Here is a 20,220-nt window from a genome sequence, read left to right as displayed (position 1 = left end):
ATAGCTCACAATAAATATTTGTGGAACAAATGAATGGATGAATAAATTAAAGTGTGTAATTCCACCTATACCTAACTTTATTTTTTTTATTTTTTTAAAAGATTTTATTTATATATTCATAAGAAACAGAGAGAGAAAGAGGCAGAGACACAGGCAGAGGAGAAGCAGGCCCCATGCAGGGAGCCCAACGTGGGACTCAATCCCGGGTCTCCAGGATCACGCCTTGGCTGAAGCAACGCTAAACCGCTGAGCCACCCGGGCTGCCCCTGTACTTAACTTTAAATCTCACAGTGTTGAGATTCCTGGGTGGCTCAGGGTTTGAGCATCTACCTTCAGCTCAGGTTGTGATCCCAGAGTCCCAGGATCGAGTCCCACATCGGGCTCCCACAGGGAGCCTGCTTCTCCCTCTGCCTGTGTCTCTGCCTTTCTCTGCGTATCTCTCATGAATAAATAAATAAAATCTTAAAAAAAATAAACCTCACTGTGTTGATAATTATGACAAAATTTAATTTTAAATATCTAATAGATCATTATTCTAATCTACTCAATATGTATAGATAGTATTCCCAACAAAATCATATCCCTCCCCAGTTTCACTGATGATTAAATCCTAATATCCCGGTGAGCATGACAGCTGGCTGCTTGCATATACTAACCTAACAATCATTTATTTTTCCTGCTTGGAATCTCCTGTGGGAGATAAAGTAGGTTGAGTAAGCGTTGTGGTCAGATTAATTGTTTTATGATTACTAAAAATAATCTCTCTACCTCAATGGCATAGAACAATTAAATATATTTGGATAATTAAAAGTAGTGCTATGTCATGTTACTTACACTTTTGGACGGTTTAAGTCCAGAGAGAGCTGTCCAGTGCTGACCGTAACGGAGGTTGAGGGATGCATTTTTAGAGAAAGCGAGGTCTTTGAATGTGCGTAGTGAACAGAAAGACTATGAACCACACAGACTCCACAACATGTAACATCTACTGTCACACTGGGTGCTTTGGGATGGGTTTAAGTGGAAGCGGAAGCAAATGCTTATTCTCAGTGGCATCCATTCAACCTCAGCAGATCTACTAGGATCAAGGATTTCCCCAGCTTACTATGTATCATGTCCCTAAAGAATTAAGTTGTAATCTCTATCTCTATGGTGATATCCTTTCTGTCCTTTGAAATAGAGCTTTGAGTTTTATTTGGACTAGTTCATAATAACTTGGTGAAGAAAGACAAAACTGCATTTGCATGGATCTTATGGTAGAGGATGGTTTATCTAAGAATATCAGAGATTAATCAACATCCAAGAAGAGTACATTTTGACAGCCCTTATATCAGAAGTGTGTATATATATTAGTATATATACACATATACAATCTGGTGTTTTATGGAAGGATAGCAGTAAGTAAGTCAGTATGGCATTGCTGATAACAGACCAGGGACAAAAGGTGTGCCCATGGGTCCTACCTAAGCATATACCACAACACCAGTGTACCTTTTTTAGATAATTTGTGTCTCCCCTTCCAGAAACAGTGATCTTTAACTCATTATAGTGGCACATAACTCTGGACATTATAGCCTGTTCAGAAAATCAAACAGAAGGTAAGTACCATTTATTGATCATCTAGTATATGCCATTTCTCATAGTTGTCTCAGTAACCAACCATGTGAAGTGGATGATAGGATCCTTACTTTACATAAAGGAAATGAGAGCTCTAGGCAAATTAATTTCTGGAAGATACCCAGATTGTAAAAGTCAGAGCTGATTTCCTGACCTCATCTGCCTGATCTCAGCTCTGCTACATTAAGCTATCTATCTCCTAATAGAGTTAAGGTTGGTAGGTGGGGTGAGGAATGATGAAAAGGCATTGTGTTCAGGAAAAAAAAAAGAAAGAAGGAAAAATAAGAGAGAGAGACTACAAACAATTTAATGCCCCTTTTAAATTATCATTTATTTTAAATTCAGTAAATAAATATTTATTGATCACCTCCACTCTCGGGGACAAAATGATGTATGAGGTAGACATGCCCCTGATTTCATGGAGCTTATGGAACAACTAGAGAGATGTCAACATAAATAATTATGTTATAAATACATCAATTGGATATTTTCTTATTTATTGTCCAAAGTGTCATGAAAAAAACATGTAAGGGAATGAGATAGTTGATTTATTATTGTTGTTTGAAAGATTGGGCTGAATTTCATGAAAGGAAAGTAGAAAAAATAATATTCTTGAATCATGAGAATAATTGGTTCAGATGAATATGATTATGGGTGGTTCTAGACTATTGGATAAGGGAGTCTTAAATAGAGTTGCTTGCAAAAGATAGTCTCAAGAGAATCAGTCTTTAAAATCAGGGGGACTTTCCACTTGGGGCAAAGCCCTGATTCAGAAGGAGCTTTGATTATAAGTGGTGGCCTTTATTCCCTTGCAGTCAGAAAAAATTTGTGGCTATAAGTAGGAAATAAATGGATATTTCTACTTCAGGTTTAGTCGATATTTATAGAGCAAATGGATTTTTCAAATTCGTATGTCCCTAATTTAACTGTGCTTAGATCAAGTGAAAAAGACACAAGTTTTGAGTTCTCATAGGCAGCGGCTAAGGAGCATGTGGCTACATAAATAAAGCAAAGATAAAACTTTTTTAATGGTTTAGGAGTTATACTAGAGTCACTTCATAATTTGTGATTATGTATAATTTCCCATTCAAAATCTTATATGTGATTCTTTTATTATAAGCCAGGCTGTTTTATATGACCACAAGGAGCAGCAATATGGAATCCAGTAAATTAGTAATTTTAGTGTTCATAAGGTTAACAGGGTTGAACTGGTTGGTAAATGTAAGTGTAGCCATGATTAGATTATTTATTTATTTATTTATTTATTTATTTATTTATTTATTTAACGTCTGGAAGGTTTCCTTAAAAGTAGCTTCCATGAGCGGTAAAATTTTATTGTGTGTGACAGAGTACTATTGGCACTTTATTTTCCATCCCATTAACTTTAATAACGTTGCTGTGGTATTATCTACTTTAACAGCTACCTTTGCACTCTGACACCTGTGGATCTCTTAAAGACAGGAATTGAAGTTGCCTAATTGTGCTATTTAATAACAAATACATTCAAGGGCTATAAATGGAAATAATAATAATGACTATATTTACATGATGAAGCAAAAATGCAAATTAGATTCCCTTGCTCTCATTCTCAGCAGAGTATAAATCAGCAACCCCAGACACAAATAGTAATAATAGAAAACACTATGTACTAGACCTTGGATAATAGAGGTAGGATGTTTAGCAGTGAAAGAGTTGGGATCAGACCTCACTGGCCCTCAGTTCCTCATTTTTACAAAGATGGGCTCAAACAAACAAGTAGCCCCATAGTGTTCTAATAGGAACTTACAGGAACTTGCAAGTTCTTCAAGGAACTCTCTCTAAAACTTTAGTTAAATCATTTGTGTTTAGATAACTCCAATCAAAGTAGCAATCTTAGTAACCACCTTCTAATAACTTCACAAAGTCCTATTTTGAAAATGTTTTTCCCTTTTGAGGTAACAAGGATTTGTTAATAATCGGGTATCAAGAAGATATTTAGAAGTGTGGTACTGGTTGTGTGCTTTTCTTACTGTGTGTACATATCTATAGTTAGTCTGTGGTAGACAGAGGGAAGCAACCTCACTCACCACCGTGTTCTATTTTCTGTCCACGAGGTACGCCAAACTGCAGTAATAAAACATTAGAATTGTCACAACGGAATCTATTCTGAGATGACATCACTTTCTATCACATTTAAAAATAGATAATGGGGGAAAACACATTTAAAAACAGCATTTGTCTTATTTACATTTCATATGAACTCTAAAGTAACGTGCCTCCTACACTCTGGAAGATAGCTATTGAAGGCTGTCATCTAAAGTAACTGAAAAATATGCTGAAAGAAAGCCAAGAGACAAACAAAGGCTGTGTTACGTATAAACATTTATTTATAACAAAGCTAAGCCTCTCAAAGGTCACTGTGTTTCTGAGAAAAAGAGATTCGAGATGGTGACAGTCTGGCTTAGAGTTTCAGGGGAGACAGCATGGTGTATGAAGTCCTGCGTGTGAACTTTGGAGTCAGATTTAGGTTCGACTCCCATCTCCAACATTTACTACTTTATAATCATCACACAGATATTTCATATCCTTGAGACCCTATTCTTTATGTCTCAAGGAGGATGGATGAGTGTAGCTACGTTTAGAGCTCTTACAAGATTCAGATGGAGACATCTGTAGTGTGCACAGAATACAATTTCCATTGAACTCGTTGAGTTGTCTTACCTGACATAGCTAGATTTTTTCTTAAAGTGCATTAACCCAACTACCGCCCCCTTGGATCTTGAATTTATCAATATCGTGTCACACCAACTAAAGTTTTTTGGTAATGTAGGCCATTGATTTGAGAATGAATTTGGGTGGTAAAGTGAGGTCTGTTTGTGTTTAATACACACACACACACACACACAGCCCCTCCCTATTATCTTGGCGGAGCAGCCCTAGAATGCAGGGCCAAGAGGCCCAGGTGTATGTTCAAATCCCCGAGAAACTGATGGAGAAATGGCATCTTCTGAGCCAGTTTCCACTCCATTTATGTGACATCCTGGTTTCTGCATGTTTTTTCCATCGCTCGTGGTTGCTGCATTGACAAAGGACTGTCTTCCTTCGTGCTGACTGTCAACACCTGTCTCTGAGTCAATTTGTCTCACTCTTCTCTGCAACCATTACAATAAATGTCAGGGTGCTGAATTTTTACGTGTGCAAATATTTATGTAAGAGGGAGCATAAGCACAACAGTAATTTGATCCTAAGGTATTCAGAATGTTTCATAGGCATAAATTAATTACACCGTGCAGCTCCCTGTTAAGTAGAACTGTACTGCTCTGGCTTTTGAGCATTCTGTGGGCAGAATTTTCCACCACAGAAAGGAAGAAGTGGAGAAAATCAGCTCTAACTAGGCCCCCGTACATCTTCAGAAAAAGGTCTTCAGATAGTCATTTACTTGTATGTATTTACTTTTAAATAGGATTCCTCACAAGTTCACATGGGGAAAAAATCATTCATGCATTGACTTATTGAAAAATATTAAAGTGTATTGAGAGACTTCTACTTGTCAGGTACCGTTGTAGGGCTGGGTGGACATCAGTGGACAAGACAAGACCATTTGTTTATCGTCTGCTCCCACTGGCTGGCATGTGGGCAGAGACTTTGATAGCCAGATAAGGAAGAAGGGGCATGCCAGCCAAGCATGGTGATTATTTTGTAAAGCTGGACAGGGAAGCCTCGCTGATAATGTGACGTTTGAATGGAGATATCACAAAAACGCTTCTATAAGAGGGGGTCAAAGAGAGGAAGTGACTTCCCCATGGTCATGCTACATATCACGTGTACCTGGGACATAACATTGTGCTGGAAATGACTTCCATCTGGTCTTATGGTATTTATCAAAGTGTTCAGGGGATTAAACAAGGAATTCATTGAATATATTTTGGAATGAAAAAAGATTAGAGCAGGAATACTTTTACACAAAAGAAGATTCTTAAAGCCTCAGTAAAAATTGACAGAGGGACAGGCTAGTTAGATGTTCAAATAAGAACAAAAAACACATTGAAAAAAATTTGGTGCGATGAGTGTTATGATAGAGGAATTCATAAAAGGATAGCAGGGTTTAGAATGGGAGAGGATGAATTTGCATTTTATAGCCATTTGCTTACGCCGGCCTCATCTTTTGGATTAGGAACTATTCCAGTGCAGAGAACTGTACCTCTCCTTTATCTTTGTGTCTCCAAACCTTAGGACAGTTCCTATTTCCTTAGAGGTTCTCTCTCTCTCTCTCTCTCTCTCTCTCTCTCTGTTTTTAAAAAGATTTTATTTATTTATTCATGAGAAACCGAGAGAAAGAGGCAGAGACACAGGCAGAGGGAGAAGCAGGCTTCATGCCGGGAGCCCCATATGGGACTCGATCCTGGGTCCCTGGGATCACACCCTGAGCTGAAGGCAGGCGCTTAACCACTGAGCAACCCGGGCGTCCCAGAGGTGCTCTCTCAATGGCCATTGATTTGAATGACATTATCCAAGGTTTTGCAAAGATGAGGAATTAAGGGCCTGGGAGTTTGGTGGCATGGCTTCTTTACTCTTGCCCTGCTGTGGGCATGCGAAGAAATTAGAGTTAAATTTGGATTTTTTTTTTTTTTTCAGAGTTAGCGTAAGTATGGAAGACCATTCAGGAAAAATGAAAGGTTGACTTTATTTATCATCTTCCTGATTTTCCCACATGAGGCTTCTTTGGATATTAATATCACCCACACCAGAAATGGACCCCTAGAATTTCTTCCTAATAACATATCATTTGCATATGTGAATCTAGTGAAGCTTGTGAAATATTATTCAAAATCACCTAAACATAAATGTCAGATTTGAAGACAAATTTATTCCTGTGTCCTAGTCCAAAAAGCTTTTTTGAATCATGTGGTTTCTCTTAAATACATTGCACTGATGCACACTCAGAGGTTACTTCTAGAGGTGGTATTTCATTCAGTATAACACTGCATAAAATGGCACCATGCAAGTTGCGATGGCAAATTTCTCAGAATCGGTGGCTTGCGTTCTTTGTATTTTTGGAAGATTAAAAACATAAACATATAAATGTGTTTCCTACTTAACTTACCATAAGCAACAGATTGAGAGTTTGAAAGAAGCCACCTTTCACCTACTGTGGGTACATCTTTAGAGAATCTCAGCGCAGGCCCTTTCACCAAGCCTTCTGCTTGGCACATAGGAGGTCATCACTGGGTGCCAATGGAATCGAACTGTGGGAAATGGAGATGTTGAGAAGGTGGAACTTCACCATTCGTTTATGCATTCATACCAAATATGTGTTCCCATGCTATGTATCTTCACTTAGATTTGTTGGAGCAAAGTCATTAAAGGGAATACATACAGCCACAAGGAGGAAGAAATGGAGAACAAGAAGTGATTGATAACCAGGAAGGGAAGGAGAGGGAGTGTCATGTAACAGTTAAGACTAGAGCAGGAAAAAGAAGACGTACTTATTTGTTAGCTTTTTTTTTTTTTAATTTTAATATAGAGAATAAAAATCGTGAGCCACTTAATGTATTTGGAGAAACAGTTCTGATGTATTGTGACAACTGTCATGAAGGGAACAATAGATCCATAAAAACCTGCTCTTACTAACCCTCCGTGTGGTAACTCTGCTAACTAGAACATCTACCTCACTTGCTGTTCTGACTGGTTTTGCCTCTGGCTTGCCTCCTGGGGAGGTCAGACAGCCTCCTGTTAATGCAAGTCTAATTATGTCTGTCCTGGAGGGACGCAGAGATCCATTCCCCTGCGCTTGCCTTTCTGTGATAGGCGATAATCATACGTGGATTTCAATACTCGACAAATGTTCTGGGTAATCATAGTTAAAATACGGCCTATGTATATGAGGACCACTGGTAATAGCTCCTGCGGGTGACATCTGTCGGTTTCGGTTTCTTTCCTATAAGACAAATTTTATTGTCCCAGCCTTACAAATTAAAAGACTGGGGCCCCGAAAGCCATGGGGTTGTGAGCCTGGTTGCCCTGCCTTGCGCAGCTCTGCACATTGCAATACGTTCCCCAGCCTTTATACTTGGAATGCAAGAATTGTGAAGTCAGCCTGCTTATCTGTCTTCTCCGCGGTATCCATAGTACCTGAAACAGTATTTGATATATATTAGGTCCTGGAGAAACATTTGTGCAATGACAGATTTATTCCTTGTCTGTTATTTTGTCCTATGACTTCTTCTCCCTTTTCTGTGCAGAATAGAGCCCAGGGCATTTTGTGCCACCTGCCTTCTTAGGTCCATGAATGGGAGCCGAAAGGTGTTGACTGCATGAGTACAAATCATTTTGGGTGGGGAAAAATTTTTTTTGGGGGGTGGGGAAAATTTCAAAATAAAAATAACAAAGCCCCTTATAATAAACAAGGGTGAAAAGGTATTATGCCCATGGAAGGGAGCTGATGGTGCTTCTTGCACAGACGCTGATCTGATTAAGAGAGAATCACACAGCAGTGTTTTTCGAGAAGACGCTGGAGGGGAGGAGGAGGAGGAGAATTCTATTTTGAGAGAGAATGTGAAGGCAGAGAGAGAAGTCACTCCGCTGGGAAGAAAGAGCTCGCATCCCCAAAGAAGGATGTGGGAGGATTTCAAAAGCAGACCTTGCAGAATGCAACAAAGAGGTCAAAGAGAATCTCGGATTGAAAGGCACAGAAGGAATGGTGGGAAGATTATCCAGGGTTAGTTGTGAGATCTGTGCCCCTCCAATGATTTTAAACAAATCCAGTTGTCAGAATTTTCAGTGATTCTCAGATGTGACTCCTCTAGGTACTTGAACACTTTTCACTCTGTACATCTCAGTGTTTCAAAGGAGCCTTTGGCTGACAAGGGAAATGTAGCAGACGCGCGACAGTGGTAGGAAGCCCTAGAATATTTCTTTGAAGCCCAATCTGGTTCCTGATTCTTACTTTAAAGGGAACTGAGGCAAGTTCTCAGCACATTTTTTGCCCATTGTGGCAGCCACCATGATTAAAGGAAGACCCACCCTTTGTGATCAAAGGTGAAGTTGCTGTGCTCCTCTGACCTGTGTTAAAGCAATGGAAGCAAATTGTTGGCCCATGTTCCTGAAGTCTTGGGTTCTGATTTTATGTGTAGGAACCTTAGTCCTACCTAGAAATCGTCCATTTGTTGTGAACATGCAGTGACCTCGCGGGGCAAAGGCATGGTTTATGAATGAGAAATTTGTCTAAGAATGTGCGTGTGAGGATTTAGTTAATTGGGAAGTATTCGCGACAGGCCAGTCTTACTGTCTGTAATTGTATAGATCCCTCAAATCAGGGTTAACGGGTCACTGGAAATCCCCTGAGGGGGATCACGGAGTTGGTTTAGCATCTCTGAGTTAGCGATCATGAAAAGAGGAACAACCCTAAGTATCACCTGAAGCCAACAGGCAGGCTTACCAAGCAGATGACTCTCAGTGGTCTAGAACCTCCAAAGTGCGGGGGAGACAGGTTGGCATACCGGGGAGTGCTGAGAGCAGCAGGAGGTCTATCACCGTCTCAACCATGTTGAAACTCACAGAATATACATAATTTAACCAAGACCGCAAAAGTTCGTGTTTCTTCATGTTTTAGTGGCGACTGTAAGTCACCTAACAGGACGGTCGCGAAGCGTTAAGATGAAGTGATGATGGTGATGTGATCGCTGTGCCGGCGGGTGCGCCTGCTTTGCCAGGCACTGCACTAGGCCCGTGTCTGTGCCTCACCGGTGTGCCTGTGGAGGGTCCAGCGCAGAGAGGGCTCACTGGGATATGAAGCGTTGCCATTTTTATTATGAGTGATCCTCATACTCATCCAGCCACAGTGTGGTATTACTGGTAGTTCTAGTAGGGGTAGCGGTAGTGATCAGCTAATTACTGTTTTATTATTGGCCAAATATTTGCCATCAGCAATAATCATCTTAAGGAAATAAAACACCACCAACAAAAAACCATGGGGTAAGCATTTATTTACATATAATAGATGTAACAGAGGAGATATTACATCTCATATGTGATGATGTAATACATCATCACATTTGAGCTCTCTGGATGTTAAGGAGCTCAAAGATGTTAAGAAGTCGCTCCAGTTACTTGCCGTGCTTGGAAGTGAAGTGGCCAGAAATCAACCCCATGGTCTGAGATCAAATCCTGAGCTCTAACAATGCCCGGTCCTGCGGGTCTCCATTGCCAGGCCTTGTTCCATGTGACAGCTGGATCTGACTGAGGTCTGAGGTCACAAGTTCCAATGGAGCATGAGCCGAATCAGGACCTTGAGGATCATATCAACTCAATTAAATTTTGTTTTGAGTGTCTGTGAACAGTGTTAGATGTTATTACGTATAATGTCTGTTAGGCGTTACTATTTCTAGTGCACTTATTCATGAGAGACACAGAGGGAGGAGGAGACACAGGCGGAGGGAGAAGCAGGTTCCCCGCAGGGAGCCCGATGGGGACTCCTACAAGGACCCTGGGGTCACACTCTGAGCCAGAGGCAGAGGCTGAACCGCTGAGCCCCCCGGGAGCCCCCCAGGGGTTACTCTTTCTGTTTTACAGATGAAGAGATAGAGGTTCTGGGTTGAAGAGTTGCATCACTTTATTTAGACTCAGGTCTCAGTCCTCGCTCCATTTCCTAGGAGGCAACTGTAAAGCCTGTGCTTCATTCGCCCCACAACCCTGTCCTGTCATTCTCATCTGCTTAAGTTCTCAATTGCTAGGAGAAAGCATCCATTTTTTTTTTTTTTAGCGACTTTTACTTTGCTTTTTAAAACCACCCATACTTATTATGCGTATAATTAGTTATTGGAATTATGGCTTAAGGAAAGAATAGTGCCATCATGCTCTTCACAGAAATAATTCCACTTGATTGAGGAATCCCTGGAAGTGTTTTCGTTTAGGGGAAAAGAAATTTCACCTTAATTCTGAATAGGAATAATTGCAAGCATTTCAGTGTAACTCAGAATTGGCAATTCGAGTAGCATCATTTATTGGCTAGCCATGTGTTGATGCTGTAAGTGGTGGCCTGTGCAGAATTATTTAATAGGAGGATCCAGGAGCAACAGAAGGGACAGTCCATACCCTCCAGTCACTCTGCACAGTGCATGTAAAATATAGAGACAGGATAGCAGTGTTAATTCACTCACAGCTATTTTATATGCTCTTCCATAAGGAAATGGGTATAGATGTGACCGCGATCCACACAGTGGGGTAATTAAGTGATAGTTATTTAGTCAAAGAACATACTGCTCTACAAGACAGGAAATTCACGTATAAGGACGCAATTTGTACACATCGAGACACTTGAATAATCCTCCGTGTTCTGATTTAAAGCTTTCAAGCTTGCTGTTCTCTAGAAATAGTTTTCAAACACAAATGGGGAAGGTCAACCAGAGGTTAATATATAAAATCTATGTGAAGAAGTCATGTCTGTCAAACAGATTCATGTTAAGATGCTGTAATAGCATAGGAGAAGATTATTAGACAAATGTCTCACTAAGTACTTTGTAGAGATTTTTTTTTTGGCAGAAGGATGGTATATGACTTTATTAACACATCATAACTAAGATTCTAGAGGCCGAGATGTGGGTCTCTGTTCAGCCACAGTCTGTGTGACCTGGCGTAAATCCATTTTCATTGCTGAACTACATTCGGAATCCCCAATATTCATGTGACAATAGATTTTCAGCTGTTTTCCTTTGAATTATTTTAGGAAAAATCAGATGTCATTTCTCTCCCCCCCCCGTAGATGATAGATAGATAGATAGATAGATAGATAGATAGATAGACAGACACATATGTGTGTGTATGCCAAGAGAAATAAATAATAATGCAGTTTCAGAAATAACAAGTATGACTAGAACATCATTGCTAGAAGCATGTAGATCCAAGCAATTGTCTCGTGAATTCACCCTCGATTCATGAAATGTTACTAGGATACATAGTTCATAAGTATCACCCCTTTTTCTGAGTAATCCTGGGAATTTCTGAAGTAGTAGAACACTGCACCACAAACATATACCGAGACATTTCATAGATATAAATGTCAATTATGAAATGGATAAAACATCTAGAGAAACAGTGAGAACCCCTACGTTCTTTAATCTGAAGAACACACTCTCCTCACCGGCCTTCACTCAAGTGTTGTGCCCATGCTCTTGGCACACTGATCATGACCCTTGAGATGGTATGGAGTAGCCCCTGAGCTTTGTAGGCAGCAAGACTTAAGTTCGAATCTTGACACCTTTTCCCCACTTAGTGGCTCTGCTACCTTATATTTGGCCTTTTTTTTTAATTTAAATTTTAAATTTAAATTTTAATATTTGGTAATTTTTTTAATTCAAATTCAAAATTAAATTAAAATTAAAATTAAAATTTTAACATACAGTGCAATAGTGGTTTCTGGGGTAGAATTCAGGGATTCATTACTTAACATACAACACCCAGTGCTCATCACAAGTGCCCTCCTTAATACGCATGACTCACCTAACCCATCCCCACCTACCTTTCTTCATCAACCCTCAGTTTGTTCTCTATCTTTAAGAGTCTCTTATGGTTTGTTTCCCTCTCTCTCTCTCTCTTTTTTTTCTTTTCCCTATTCCCATAAATTCATCTCTTTTCTTTCTTCAATTCCACATATAAGTGAGATCATATGCATTTTTCTTTCTCTGACTTATTTATTTCACTTACCATAATACACTCTAGCTCCATCTACGTCAGTGCAAATGGCAAGATTTCATTATTTTTGGTGGGTAAAGGAACATTCTTCCATTCCACGTCCTCTTTATCCATTCATCAGTTGATGGACTTTTGGGCTCTCTCCATAGTTTGGCTATTGTTGATAATGCTGCTATATACTTCGAGGTGTATGTGCCCCTTTGAATCTGTTTTTTTTTTTTTTTTGTATCTTTTGGGTAAATGCGTAGTAGTGGAATTGCTGGATCAGAGGGCAGTTCTATTTTTAACTTTTTGAGAAGCCTCCAGAGTGGCTGCACCAGTTCGCATTCCCACCAGCAGTGCAAGAGGGTTCCCCTTTCTCCACATCTTTGCCAACACTTGTTTCTTGTGTGTTAATTTTAGCCATTCTGACAGGTGTGAGGTGGTATCTCATTGTGGTTTTGGTTTGTATTTCCTTGATAGTGAATGATGTTGAGCATCTTTTCATGTGTCTGTTGGCCATCTGGCTGTCTTCTTTGGAAAAGTGTCTGTTCGTGGCTTCTTCCCATTTCTTAATTGAATTATTTGATTTTTGAGTATTAAGTTTGATATTTGATAAGTTCTTTATAGATTTTGGATACTAACTCTTTATCAGATATGTCATTTGCAAATATCTTCTCTCAATTTTAGTTCTGCTGTTTCCTTCACTGTGCAGAAGCTTTTTATTTTGATGAAGTCCCAATAGTTCATTTTTGCTTTTGTTTTCCTACCCTACAGTGATATGTTTAGTAAGAAGTTGCTGTGGCTGAGGTCAAAGAGGTTTCTGCCTGTGTTCTCCTCTAGGATTTTGATGGATTCCTGTCTCACATTTAGGTCTTTTACCCATTTTTAATTTATTTTAATGCATATGTAACAAACTGGTCTAGTTTTCCCAACACCAATTGTTGAAGAGACTGTCATTTTCCATTGGATATTCTTTCCTGCTTTGTTGAAGATTAGTTGACTAAACAGTTGTGGGTCCAATTCTCAGTTCTCTATTCTGTTCCATTGATCAGTGTCTGTTTTTGTGCCAGTACCATAATGTCTTGATGACTACGCTTTGTAATATAGCTTGAAATCTCTAGTTTTGTTTTTCTTCTTCAGAATTGCTTTGGCTATTTGGGGTCTTTTAGCTCTGCAAAATGCTGGTGGTATTTTGATAGGGATTGCATTAAAAGTACATATTGCTTTAGATAATATAGACATTTTAATAGTATTTGGTCTTGCAACCCATGAGCATGGAATGCTTACCACTTCTCTATGTCCTCTTCAATTTCTTTCATAAGTGTTTTATGGTTTTCAGAGTACAGAACTTTTACCTCTTTGGTTAGGTTTACTCCTAGGTATCTTACTGGTTTTGGTGCAGTTGCGAATGGGATCAATTCCTTTATTTCTTTTTCTGCTGCTTCATTGTTGCTGTATGGAAATGCAACAAATTTCTGCATATTGATTTTATATCCTGCAACTTTGCTGAATTCATGAATTGGGTTTAACAATTTTTTGGTCTTTTGGATTTTCTGCATACAGTATCATGTTGTCTGCAAACAGTGAAAGTTTGACTTCTTTCTTGCTGATCTGGATACCTTTCTTTCCTCTACTACCTTTTAACATACCTAAATGCCTCTGGTCCCCGAGACATGACGATTATTAACACTGAGTTCTTCCATAGTACGGTGCTAAGCCCCCAAAACAACTAGAAAAGCCCCCAATTACCATTTTAATTTGTCTTTCTTCCTCCCTCTTCACTCCCATCTACCTTCTCTTTTCCCCTTTGTATTGTTTTCTTCTGTACTACTTTTGTTCATACTATGTGCGAAGATTAGTTCTGCGCATGTGAGAAAGAATGAGGCATGGTTCCTGTCTACAGTGATTTGCTATCAGAACAGGTTGAAATCATGGGGGAAGTGATGAAATGAAGAAACATGAAAGTAAATGCTGTGCGAAAGTGGCTAGCAAAGGTGAAAAGCTCAAAAGGGAGAGAGTAATTATTTCTACCTGGGAAGGCTTATTAGCTTCTAAAACATCAGAGCTGGGCCTGAAGGGATGGGTGGGATTTTAAGAGGTCCAGGAAAAGGCAAGGATGGTCTAGATTGCATGATCCACACAGAGTAGGGAAGGCGCTACAGTCTGTGGAAGAATCTGAAGAAAGGTAAGTATCCAGGGATTCAAGGGCATATGCTATGCAGAATGTTGTAGTAAAAGAATGAATTTGTGTACAAATTGTACAGAGATTTGAATACAAAAACTAAATTTCGTCTATCACCTGGAAATCACTGTGGGGCTACTATTATTTTGAAGTTGATGAGGGATGTTCGTACTTTGTAGCATCGCTGAATATCATTGTGTTTCTAATTTTTAAAATAAGGTGAGTTTCTTTTAATTATTACCACTAAATTAACAACTAAATTTTACTTACATACCCGTTTATATGTATATACTTATAAAATATAAATGCAAAATTACATATATACATCTGTAAGTATACATATTTGTAAATATATGTAAAATAAATATAAAATATATATTTACATATATCTCTGTGAGAGTATCATCTGTATTTATAGCTATATATATATATATAAATATAAAGAAAGACATCTGGCTTTTTACTTTTCACATAATAATATTGACTTTAAACTGTTGTTTGGCAGTTAATAACATTTTACATATAATGTTGGTAAGCCTCAGAAAGTTTCAGTGATTTACCCAAGATCACGTGACTGATAATCTCAGATCAAAATAAATTCTCATCTGCATAACCTCAGAGTTCATGTTCTAAAACATACAGTCCTATGCTTTCCATAACAAAGTGCTGAAAAATATGAGGGAGGGGGCAACCTTCAACTCCTTTACAAAAACATGTCATGTCATCTTTGTTTATATTCTTTGCCAAATTTTTATAAGCACATTACAATATAGAATGATAATTTCATGTTATTTTTCAAATTTAAGGATTGTTATAAACATTTTATGTTGCTACAGAATTTATATAGCACAGTTTTTAACATCTGCTTAACATTGTATGCCTTTGATCTCTGTAACCTTCACACTAATTTAATATTTCCCAACTGTTGCATGTTTAAATTGCTTGGCTTTTTCAAAATATCATACAAAAAAGGGAACATCTTACTCTAAAAATCTGAGGTATCTGGAGAAAGGAAAATTTATAATTTCCTTAGAATAAGTTCTTAGTTTCAAAAATACTAAATCAAGGTGTATAAATAAGCTGATTGGTTCCTGGTACATTTAACTCACCAGCTTTATAATCACATTGTAATATTTTACAAAAGCATGAGAGATATATGAGAAATCTCGTTTTTCCAAATCCAGACCATTGTTTGTATGTCTGTCTTTCTATTTACCTATCTGTCATCCATCTATCTATCATCACCTCTCATAAGCTATAGTCACAAAGGAAGGGAGATGCACATTTTTGAACCCTAGAGAGGCTAAAGAGTTTTCTGACGATTTGCTTTCTCCTTTGTGATATATCTGTGCAAGTTGGACATTATTGCAGTTACTCTACTGAAGCTATTATTTAGGGATAAGTTGGGCATTTCTGGTAATATATTCTTTACCCCTCATTCATGGTAGCATATAGTACCAATCTCATGGTTAGCAGAAATTGTGGGTACAATATATGGTGCCGAAAAGGAATTTATCCTGGGTGAATTTGTATCATTTAATCTCATAAATGAGAGGCTTTTTTTTTTTTTCCGCAGATAGTAAAATGATAATTGCACATTGAATTGGCAAGAGTTTTGGGGAATGACAAAGCTAGTGGTTTCATAACTAGGATAATGTGTTCAACAAGTCTTATTCAAAAGCGGAGTCTAGCACAGCACTTTATATCAACTGCAATCTTTGAACAGCACAATCTGGGAGACCCGCAAAGAGTGAATTACAGTAATCAGCCTTCAAAATGACAAAGGAGTTAATCAGCAGCTCCTTGCCTTTCTCGTGAAGCCTCTCAATCTGGTGATATCACAGAAATTATAAAAAGAAGTCTTCATGACGGATACAAAATGCTTCTCAAATGATAACACCAAAGACAATGGTAAACACACACACACACACACACACACACACCTACAAGTTTTAAATTTTTGAGACGACTGAAACTGGATTCTAATCAGAAGTACTCCCTGGATAATGAGACAGAAGGAACAGCTGTTTAGCACGTAGGAAGACCTTAAGGCCAGCCTAGGACTTAAAATTTTAAACTACTGCAACAGGGAAATCTCCATTTGATTGAATAAAGTTAAGGTAAAAGCATGTCTTTTAAATACAGGAGAGTCTACTCACAGTAGGTTAATGAATGCCATTTACAGGACCAGTCAATTCCCTCTTTCCCTCCTTAGTTATCCTACTGGGGTTCACCTCCCAACTTACACACTCCCACCCCACTCTCCACGGACAAGTTCAAAATCCCCCATTGAATTAAATTCATGGAGAATGATTTGTTTTCATTCATTTTCATGAAATTTCTGATTAGATTAGATTTTCAAAATGAAGTTCCAGGGAAACTCTTCTAAAATATGACTGCTTATGTTCCCCTTTCTGAATTTACCGTTAACGGTATTGAGAAGCCAGCAGAATAGGCTCATCCTCCTAAACACCAACTATGTTTTTGTTTTGCTTTGCTTTGATTCTCTTTTACACTTTAGGGGCTCCTATTTTCAAGGAAAAAAACCTTGTCCCAAGGATGCCCCATGATTTATCCAAGGGTAACTCGGAGAGGATCTAAGTATAAATACTAGGACCGTTACTGAGTTGGAAATTTATAAACGTCAAAGACAAAAGATGTAATATTTTTTAATTGTATCAACTCCAAGTCAATCCTGACATTATTACCATGTTTAATCAGCTAAGCTGATTTTCTTTTTTTGTGAGGCTATTTATCAAATGCCTACATCAGAGAGTTTCACTGACTGCCCCAGAAGAAAGCATTTTGTCATACTGCTTGCCATAAAATTGAAAACTCTAATTTGTTGCCAAGCTGATATAATGGAAGTTTAAACATAATATTTAAGCTTCCAAGAACATTACTGGGCATTGAAAATGTGTAACTATGATCATGTGGGAAGACATGAGTGTTAATTTTGCTTCACCACTTTGGTGAAAAAAGACGGAGACAATTCTTGTCTTGAGGAGTGGGAAGTTGTTTAAAATCCGCACCATCGAAGGTGTTTTAACTTGGTTCATTTTAGCAGAAAGGGTGTAGGCATCTCCTGTCTGCTGTTTTAAAATGAAAGTTGGAAATGGATAAAAAATGCTATTTAACTGAGGATTTCAGTAACTTTTTACATAGGTCAAAATTTTTGACTTCTCGAATCCGAGAGGAAGAATAACACAGTATCTTCTGCTCTGCTCTGTGCGAGGTGGTATTTGATAGCAAACAATACTTTTAAAGTAAGGAAGTTCTTTCTTTTTTTCTATAAAATAAACAGCCTAAAGCATGGGAGAACATGTGAGCCAAAGCAAATAATTCAGGGAAGAAATAGAGGCAACTTTTAAGGAAATTTTAAGTTTCAGTATCAGGAGTTTATCATCGTATTGCACCATCTACGCAGGTGAAATGATCTGCCTTTGAACAGGAATTTTAAAAAATACTTTAGTGGCATGTATACATATGCTCCTAACATGAGGAGTGGCATGTATACATATGCCCTAACATGCACCATCTACGCAGGTGAAATGATCTGCCTTTGAACAGGAATTTTAAAAAATACTTTAGTGGCATGTATACATATGCCCTAACATGAGGCATATGTATACATATGCCCTCCCAATGGGAGGGCCAAGGGCACTTGAGGTTTTTTCTAGCCTGCTTTTATGGCTATAAGGTAGCTGGGAAAATGTTCCAGAAATTCTTACTTGAATTTTCTAATGAGTCATTCATTGCTAGTTGTAAGGTTGAGACTAGAGGCAGCTCAGGAAGCAAGAGCTGTTCATTATACAGTTTGTGCTGAAGCCAATGAAGTGCGCCACGTGCCCTAAAGACAACTTGGAGAGACTCCTTGCTTCCCTTAGAAATCAGAAAACCCACGCCCAGTGTTGTGTAAGAAAAGAGAAAGTGTGAAGAGTTCCATGTGCAACTTTCCAGCTGGGTCATCATGAGCAACTTCACTTAACTGGATACCTGTTCTCTTTTTACCGATGGGGAAGCACATACCTGCCCTGCCATGTCCAAGGGAAGTCCTCTGGGCAAGAATGTGTTATTGCACTCAAGACTTTGAACTGTGGATGTCTATGTAGGAGTGACAGGCTGGAAACATGTTTGGCCTTTGGATAATGAGCCAGTATCCTAATTATATTTTTTAGGTTCTTGGCAGGAAAAGGATCATTGAGGAGAGTTTAATGAAGGAAACATTGACAAATCTTGGCCAGATTAAGAGAGACCATCAATGGATAGAGATGCATCCCAGGGCTAGCAGCAGCAGAAGTGCCATCATCACCTCTAGGCTTGAGAACAAGGGATTGGGGTAGCTAGTGGACACTAGAGTTTTGCTCTAGCAACATCTGAAGGTCCTAACCATAAGGTGGCCTAACATATGACTGGGGTCTGTGGGGAGTCCAGAACCTCAGTCTGCTGCATCCTCACAGTCTTCTAGGGTAATGTATGTTGGTTGAGTCTAATGTAGAGACAGAAAGTAAGGGAGTTCACGGGTGCCTGGGTGGCTCAGTCAGTTGAGTGTCCGACTCTTGATTTCATCTCAGCTCAAGGTCTGGGAGTCTTGAGATTGAACTCCTTGTCAGGCTCCCTGCTCAGGTGGGGGGAGTCTGCTTGGTATTCTCTCCCTCCCTCTGCCTTTGCCCCTTCCCCTATTCCTGCTCTCTCTCTCTCTCTAATGAATAAGTATACAAAGAAAGAAGAAAGAAAGAAAGAAAGAAAGAAAGAAAGAAAGAAAGAAAGAAGGAAAGAAAGAAAGAGAGAGAGAAAGAATTCATTAAGGCAGTCCCTTAAAGGTCACTCTTCCATGTCAAGAGTAGGTGGAAAAGGCTGGAAAGTGCATCTGCAGGTGAAATTGGAGAATTCTTAGCACTCTATCGTTCAGGTAAACATTAAATGAATTCTGGTTGGGAAGGAAAATAGCATCGTTGAGTAACTAGTGTATGCCAAGGACTTTGCGTGAGTTATCTCACACACTCTTAGCATATCCACAGTGGAAGCCTGGTTACTGTTTCCATTTGGCAGGGCAAGATGTTGAGTCATGATGAGTTTAATAACTTGTTCGTGGTCACAAAGCTAGTCAGTGTGAGAATAACATGAGAAACCAAACTTGCTTGACTTCAATATGAAGCAGCATTATAAGGGGACTCAAGTCTGTCAATAGATTTGCATATTAGGTAGTAGGAAGCTGTAGACCTCGATGATGCAAAGCATAAACATTTCTGTAATGAGACCTGTGGAGCTGTTCTTGTCCCATTTAATCAAGTCCATCATAATGCTGCTCTCATATTTTGATATAAGTCATAGTCATTAAACCCTGATATGCTATTGTAACTGAGCCTCAGAGCTGTTTTAATTCCAAGTTGTCTGAGAGACATCACAGGTTTTTGTTTTTTGCTTTTTTTTTAACCTAATCCTCTCACAGTACATTTTTTTTTTAATGATGAGAATAATGCATATCACACTTTCTTGGGTCTGAGGAAATTGTAAAAATTCTTCCTCTGAAATAACCTGAAAGGACTCATGTGTAGACTTCAACCCATCTGCTTATTTGAAAACAAAACAAAACAAAACTGCTACACTCCTTGGGGGATTATATCAGTTTCCTCTGATTATTAGATGTTATGTGCCAAATTCCAAGGTCCAATGGATGGCTTTAATTCATGATGACCTTGGAATGTGATGGTGCCTAAACTTTACAAACACTCCTGTAAATATCACAGGAGTAAAACAATTTTCAAATCCTC

The 20,220-nt window shown here is 38.7% G+C and overlaps 1 protein-coding gene across 4 annotated transcripts in view; it reads left to right on the top strand.

Annotated features, from left to right (window-relative positions):
• The window catches only part of LOC144306243 (cadherin-8), a 358,000-nt gene that overhangs the window by 171,518 nt on the left and 166,262 nt on the right, over nucleotides 1-20,220 (top strand). The window lies entirely within an intron of this gene.

Source organism: Canis aureus, chromosome 3, assembly GCF_053574225.1.
Source record: "Canis aureus isolate CA01 chromosome 3, VMU_Caureus_v.1.0, whole genome shotgun sequence".
NCBI lineage: Eukaryota > Metazoa > Chordata > Mammalia > Carnivora > Canidae > Canis > Canis aureus.
This window is presented reverse-complemented; position numbering and strand designations above follow the sequence as displayed.